Genomic DNA, 6,743 nt, shown 5'->3' with positions numbered 1-6,743 from the left:
CGGACGTGGCGGTGGCCTACCCTCCTCTAGAGGTGTCAGCCTCTTGCCAGAAGGAGGAACAGACACCGCCCTTCCCACGCGGGCGGCGGGTCACGGCTTTCCGGGGGATCTTTGGCCTGGTTCGCTGTTCACGCCAGTCCCGTGAGGTGGGCTGGCTGGGGGTTACTCCTCCCACTTTGAAGGACATTGGGTTGCGTCATTTCTCTCCATCTACAAGGCTCTGGCCAAGTCTAGACCTTTGTCACGTCTTGCTGGGAATACTGAAGTAGGCTCTGAGTAGGCTGCAAGGTCAAGGCACAGGCTTTGGCATGAACGGCTGGGGGTCATCCCCCGGCCTCGGCCAGTTCTTCCCGGGCTGTCCTGGGGCAAACCACTTTGCCCCCTGACTTTGGCTTCCTCCTGTGTATAATGGGCACAGTGGGAACCACTAAAGGGGTTTGGGGGGATCCGGAGGGCAGGCAGAGCCATGTGCCCAGCATGATGCCCAGCACACAGCAGGTGCACAACACCAACGGGGGTGGTCTTCCCAGGAACAGCACTCACCACGGACTGCATGGACCGCACTCACAACATCCTAAGCACTTTAAAATTAAAAAAAAAAAATTATTTTTATTTTTAGAGAGAGTGTGAGTGGGGGAGAAGGACAGAGGAAGAGAGAGAGAATCTTAAGCAGGTTCCATGATCTGTGCAGAGCCTGACGCGGGGCTCGATCCCACGACCCTGAGATCATGACCTGAGTTGAAATCAAGAGCCAGACAGCCGACTGAGCCACCCAGGCGCCCCCTAAGTGCTTTTTAATACGTGTGCATTTAGAACAGGGCCCGGCACGTGGTCAGTACTATATAGGTGTTTATTTAAAATAGCATCGTTTTTGACATATGAGCCCATTTTATGCTATGGACTGAATCGTCTCCCCCACAATCCATATTTTGAAGCCTTAACCCCCAAAGTGACTGTATTTAGAGACAGGGCTTCTAAGGAAGTAATAAAGGTTAAGTGAGGTCATAAGACTGGGGCCCTGGGACACTAACCCAATAGGATTAGTGTCTTTACCTTGTAAGAGACATGAGAGAGTTTGAGCACTCTCTCTGTGTGAGCACAGAGGAAGGCCATGTGAGGACACGGCAAGGCAGGAAGAGGGCTCTCAGTAGAAGCCGGCCGTGTAGCCACCCTCCTCTCAGACTGCCAGCCCCCCGGACTCTGAGGGAACAAACGTCCCTTGTCTAAGACAGTAAACCCAGTCTGTCGGATTTCATTATGGCAGCCTCAGTGGAGTGATGTATTTAATCTTTACAAAAATCATGAGACGTGGTAGGTACTCATTACTTTCATGCTTACAGATGGGGAAACTGAGGCCTATAGACTCGGAGAAGACAGAGGGCGTAGGTAATGAAACTGTACAGGCGACCTTGACTCCCCCGCTCTCCCCTCTCCTGGCAAACTCCTATGGGTCCTTCAAAGCCCTGCTCCACGAGGCCTTCCCAGGAACCCCCAGGCAGCATTAGTCATTGGGACTGGTAAGAACAGGAGGGCAGGAGGCCAGGAGGAAATACTTAGGCCTGGAAGAGAAGAGGATGGAGAGCAGGGAAGGCCTGAGGGAGGCCGTCGGGTGAACGAGGGGGAGGGACCCAGGCTCGAGGGAGAGCCTGTGGGTTGGCTGTTGGCAAGGGTGTGAACAGAAAAGTTCTCGGTCCTTCTTCCCACCATAGGTGGCTCTGCCTCGCGGCTTGACCTTCAAGGCCCAGCCCAGCCTCCAGCTTTCTTGAGGTTAACAGACTGGGGCCTCACTGCCCTGGTTTGAGTCCTGCCTCCTCAACTTATTGGCTAAGTAATCTCAGGCAAGTTATTTAATCTCTTGTGCCTCAGTTTCCTTATGGGGATAAAATAGGGATAATCACAGTACCCACCTCATAGAAGGGTCCTGAGGTTTCGTTAAGTCTATGCATGGTACGTAGAGAATGCTTCATGGATATTAGCCAGTAGTCATCTTGAATTACTCCACGGCACGGTGCTCTCTCTTTTCTCGGAATTCCAATGGGCGTATGTAGAAACCACCCAATTTAACGCAACGGTAGTGATAAAAACAATGACCCTTTATTGGACGCTTACAATTAGCCAGACTCTATGCCTGTTTCTTTCTATAGGGTTTCATTTAGACGTCAGAAGTAACCCCATGAGGTATATACTGTTAATATGCCCATTTTACAGATGAGAACACCGAGACCCCTTTAACATGTGTCTCAGGGGCTCCTGGGTGGTTCAGGTGGTTGAGCTTCTGACTCTTGATCTCAGCTCAGGTCATGATCTCATGGTTTGTGAGATCGAGTTCTGCGTCGGGCTCCATGCTAACAGTGCAGAGCCTGCTTGGGATTCTCTCTCTCTCTCTCTCTCTCTCCCTCCACCCTCTCTTCTCAAAATAAATAAACTTAAAAAAAAAATGTGTCTGTGGGGCACCTGGGTGGCTCAGTCAGTTAAGCGTCTGACTTCAGCTCAGGTCACGATCTCGCGGTCCGTGAGTTCGAGCCCCGCGTCGGGCTCTGTGCTGACAGCTCAGAGCCTGAAGCCTGCCTCAGATTCTGTGTCTCCCCCTCTCTCTGCCCCTCCCCTGCTCATGCTCTGTCTCTCTCTGTCTCAAAAATAAATAAAAACATTAAAAAAAATTTTTTTTGAAAAAATGTGTCTGAAATTACACAGCTAATACATGGTGAAATGAAGATTTGAACCTGGGACATCTGACCTGGAGCCCACGTGACTTGTTCCAGTCTGTTAGTCATTCACCCAATATTGGGAGATGCCTACTGTGTCCCAGCCACTGTGCTGGGTACCAGGGATATGGAATCAAAAGACCCACAGTCCTGGCCCTTGGGAGACTCACAGGCTGAGGTAGAGAAGCCAGACCTGGAATCAGATGCCTGAGAATCCCCACGATGTGGGAGGGACGGGGCTGAGCCTCACGTCTGCATTCGATCCGTTAGAGGCTATGTTTTATTTAACCATATTCTATCAGTTATTGGGCATATGGTCTGTATAATAATTAAGGCTCCCTCTTCCCAAAGACAAGGCAGGCAGGTTTCTTCAGTGAAAGAGGGATATAAAAAGCACAGCTTTGGCATTATTTTTAGGCTTCCCAGTAAATCTGAAGTTGTCAAATATGAGCACTGCTGGAGCCGTGGTTGATCAACTGAGGTTCTTAGAAAGCCCCCGCCCTTCTGGCAATCGCCGCGCCTGTTCTCACCGGCCCAGACAAAGGTAGCTAGCTTCTGTGTGAGACGGGCACACGCCAAGTCAGAGTTCAATGACGCCTGCTGATATGGATATGCACCAAGCCTCTGGGAGTACAGAGGAGGGGACAATTAACTTTGGGGCTTCCAGGAGAAAATATTTGAGTTTTGAAGGCTGTGTAGGAGTTCCCTGTGAAAAGAAGAGGGGAAACAATCCTTAAACGAGGAGGAAAGGGTGCAAAAGGCACCCCAGGTTATTTGGGGACTGGTGGAAATCAAGTGGGTCTGGAGTGTTGGGTTCATGGGGGGTGGTGAGGGTTTCTTGTATAAGCAATGTGGGGGGTTGCTGTGCAACTTTTTAGGGAGCGATATATGGTCAGATTTACAGTTTTGTAAACGTGGCTCTGGTAGCTTAGGGGCAGGTGGGTGGGAAATTGCTGGCAAGACAATCAATTCCCCAACCAGATTGTAAGTCCCTTGGGGACAGTGACAGTCAATGTCTTTCCTTCTGGTATTTTCCATAACACCTCGCAGGGGTGGGGCACGAGGGTGGTGTTCCGCAAATGCCTGCTGTGTGAAATCCATGAACGTCCCAGGACGTGTGTATATGGGTGGATTTTAGTAGCAGCCAGTGCCCGTCCCCCCCGAACCCCTTTCCGGTGCTGTCCGTGGTACTAACACACACTCTAAGGCTGCAAATCCCAGGGGGCTCCCTGGGGGCAGCTTGGTGTGTGCATGTGTCCGTGCGTGCGTGAATGCATGCGTGTGTGTGTGTGTGCGTGCGCGTGCGTATGTGTATGTGTAGGATGAGGTAGGGGAGGGGACCCTCAACATCTGTTTCTTGGCATCAAGGCAGGGTCCCAGCTGCCCCAGCCTTAGAAAGGCTTCCCCTGTGTCTGCGTAGTCTGGGAGGTAGATCCTTACTTCATCTGGCCAAGGCTTAGTGCATGGATCCAAGGCAGGAAATAAAGACAGATAAAAAGGATGGGTTTAGAGTTGGGAATGGGTTTGAATACCACGCTGGAGAGTCAAGATCCGCAGAAAGAGAGTGACAAGGTCACCTTTGTGGTCCAGAAAAACTGCTCTGGTGATAGCAAGGAGGGTAACTCTGGAATCTTTGGGCCACATGTTAGCACTCAACATCATGCAACACACACGACTTAGGTGAGGGAGGAAATCGGTGAGGGTTAGAGGAACCAGGCAGGCTTTCCTGGAGGAGGTGGGACCTGAGCTGGGCCTGGAAGGATTCACAGAGAGAGCGGGAGGGGAGAGGGGTGTGCCAGGCAGGGGAACTGTAGGAGCACAGGTAGAGAGGTCAGAACGGCTAAGAAGAGGGAAGAGGCACCTGCTTTTCTCTTCTCTGGCCTCCCCGCCTCCTGGCAGGGGCCCTTCTGAGCAGGGAGGCGGCCTGCTCTGGGACTGAACTCAGCGGCATTTCTGGGTGTCTCTGGCTGAGAGAGGGGGCAGGCTCGGTGCGGCCTCGAAAGGTCCTTCCATTGTGTGTGAGGCTCGGCCAGGGCAGCGGAGGCGGGTCCATGGAGCCCTTTGTGTGCAAGTGATCCGCCCAGCACTCCGGCGGCCCCCACAGTCCTCGCTGGCCCTGGCCTCAGAGCCATGTCATAGAGACAGGCTGTTCTGCCTTGGCTGTGGCTCCGATGTCATAGCTGAGGGAGGGGGCGGGGTAAGGGGGTGGACACACGGTGGCCTTCGAGGCCGGCTGAGGGCTAACAAATTGCCTCTTGCCCTTGAGGCTCGTGGGGCTCCGCGAATCACCAATTCATGGCATCCTTTAACTCTGTGATCCGCAGGCCAGTGGATGAAACCTTCCAGCACCTGAGTCTCCCAGAATAATGGAGTCTTTTTAGGATCTTTCACAACAGACCCCGTGGGAATCATAGAATCCCGTAGAATATCAGAATCTTAAAAGCCATAGACTCTTTTCCTACCTTCCTTTCAGGGCTGAGATGAGGGTAAAGTGAACCCTTACATGGAAGCTCATAGAACAATCCTGGGATGTCATGAATGCCCCCGAGTGTCAGCTGTGGTCTTTGTCTTGAGGAAGCTCAGGCCCAGAGAGGTGATGGGATGCGACTGGCCCAGGGACAAGCAGCCAGGGCTGGCAACACAGAATTGCAGCGGCCCGGAGGAACCCTGGGGCTGGAGGGGGAGGCTGAAACACGGTGATGCTGAATCCCCCTGCGGCCCAGCCGGCTGGTTCTGGCTCCGAAAGAAGGTCTCTGAGTAAGAGGGTCATTGTTGGGGGGAGGGCGGGAGGCGGGTGCCCAGGACTGCAGGCCTTTGTGCTGGCCCTGGCTCTCAGTGTCAATCCCTGGGGTGATTTAATCTCCCGGGGCCCCAGTTTCTTCCCCTTTAAGGGGAGGGGGAAGGCTCCGAAGTCAGGTAGCGCATGGATCCTGGCTGTGTGTTCCTAGGCAGGTGACATCACTTCTCTGAGCCCATTTCCTCATGAGTGCGATGGGGACAATAGGACCCAGAACTGCCATGGGGACTGAATGAGCTGATATCCTCTGAGGCGGGCGTCACATGCAGGCTCCCCTGCACTCAGGACCCAGCGGTCCCCGCTTGATGGGCTGGTGACTATAACCCCGGGGATGCCTCCGTTTCCTCAGCTGCAAGATGGGCAGGACAGTAAGCCTCCATCATCGTGAGCAATTAGCCGTGGTCAGCGAGGAGACTGGAAAGTGCTGCACAGCTGTGTGTGACTGCGTGTGTGTGTGTGTGTGTGTGTGTCCCCAGTGCGTGAGTGTGCGCGCGCCTGCGTGCGTGTGAATGTGTATGTCCCCGGTGTGTGTGTGCACCTACGCGTGCGGCCCCCATGCGCGTGCGTGTCTGAGTGTGTGAGCGCGTGCCCTCGGTGTGCGTGACGGGGTGGATGAGTGTGTCCGTGACTGCGAGGGTGTGCGCACGCGCACGTGCGGGAGCGAGTGTAGGGATGCCGGTTACCAGCAGAGCCGGCGGCCCGGAGTTGGTCTGTGTGCCCAGAATAGCGGCTTCTCCTGGCGGCCTCCCCGGGGACGGAGCGTAATGAGTGTTTACGGAGCCCCTGCCAGGCGGAGAGGAGAGGCCCGGAGCAGCACTGAGCCAGGCAGCGGCTGGGAGCCCAGTGTTATCATATTAACGAGCATCAGGGTGATGATTACCATTAACAAGATTATTCGCCAGGCGGCCTCCCCCTCCCCAGGCTGTATCTACAGCAGGGGGAGCTGGGAGGCATCTCTGCCCCGTCCCTCCAGCCCCTGTCTTGGGGGATGAAGAGAGGGTTCCCCGGTACCAAGCCCGCCACACCCTTGTCTCAGTGAAGCTCTCCGGGCCCCCCGAGGTCCGGCGGTGTCGGCACCCCCACTTCACAGACGAGAAAACTGAGGCTCAGCGAGGGGAACTGGGACGCCCTCTCAGGCCGGTCTGAGCCCAGAGCCGGTGTGTTTTCATCTCCCCTCTGCGCTCTCTGTGGGCACTTAGAACGGACGAGCCCTGGGGTGGCGGCGTGCGCGGATTAACCCC

General features: G+C 54.5%; 1 long non-coding RNA gene across 1 annotated transcript; it reads right to left on the bottom strand.

Moving 5' to 3' along the window:
* Positions 1–2,958: 2,958 nt before the first annotated feature.
* LOC122241384 lies at positions 2,959–4,820 on the bottom strand. Its single transcript, XR_006221494.1, has 2 exons — positions 4,567–4,820; positions 2,959–3,411 (listed from the first exon to the last, which is right to left on the bottom strand). It is a non-coding gene; the product is annotated as an uncharacterized LOC122241384 (long non-coding RNA).
* Between the last annotated feature and the right edge of the window lie 1,923 nt (positions 4,821–6,743).

The sequence above is a fragment of the Panthera tigris genome, chromosome C1 (assembly GCF_018350195.1).
Source record: "Panthera tigris isolate Pti1 chromosome C1, P.tigris_Pti1_mat1.1, whole genome shotgun sequence".
Lineage (NCBI taxonomy): Eukaryota > Metazoa > Chordata > Mammalia > Carnivora > Felidae > Panthera > Panthera tigris.
Note: the sequence above shows the minus strand (reverse complement) of the source record. Positions and strands in the feature narration are given on the sequence as shown.